The sequence below is a fragment of the Laccaria bicolor genome, genomic scaffold (assembly GCF_000143565.1).
Source record: "Laccaria bicolor S238N-H82 LACBIscaffold_31 genomic scaffold, whole genome shotgun sequence".
NCBI classification, from domain to species: domain Eukaryota; kingdom Fungi; phylum Basidiomycota; class Agaricomycetes; order Agaricales; family Hydnangiaceae; genus Laccaria; species Laccaria bicolor.
The window spans coordinates 446,957-447,744 of record NW_001889902.1 but is presented as its reverse complement, the minus strand read 5'-3'; positions in this window follow the sequence as shown (position 1 = coordinate 447,744).

Sequence of the window (788 nt, the reverse complement as noted above, 5' to 3'; positions counted from 1 at the left end):
TAATGTAGCAAATAATTTTATATAGTTATGCTAAACACATATGAATTTTGTATTTCTTCCCTTCTAAGTGTCATAAGCATTTCTGAGGATCAAGTTATCTATTTGTATATTATGATTTTATAACACTTATCCAAAATTTTAGGAGGTTCATGCAGTACTTTACAGTGCCCCTCCCATTTCTGCAGGAATCCGCCAGAATCCACAGGAATCCACTGGGATCCACAGGAATGGGACCGGAATCCACAGGAATGGGACTGGAATAGAAGTAAAATCACAGATACAACATACATTTACACCAATACACACTTCTGCATACTTCTCTCAGTACTTTTTAAGCTGATCAGTTTTCAGTATTAGTTCTGATCAGACCTTGGACAAAGTAAGGAGATATTATGTGACTGAATCTAACTCAGGCCTTCTGCTGACAACTTAATCTTAGGATTCCTTAGGACATTTATACTTAAAGAGAGGGAAGATTCATTTAAACTCATTTATTAAAAATACATGATGGAATTTATCTACATTGAATCTAGATAGAGGAAGGGGGAGGAGTGGAGGCAGGGGGAGGAGTGGAGGCAGGGGGAGGAGTGGAGGCAGGGGGAGGAGTGGAGGGAGAGGGGAAAAGTGGAGGGAGTGGAGGGAGTGGAGGGGTAGAGGTGCTAGGGAGTGGGGGGAATGAAGAACTAGAGGGGGGGAAGAACTGAAGGGAGGGGCAGTGAGGGAGAGGGGAGGTAGGGAATGAGGGAATGAAGGGAGGGGGTAGGGAATGAAGGGGGTAGGGAGAGGGA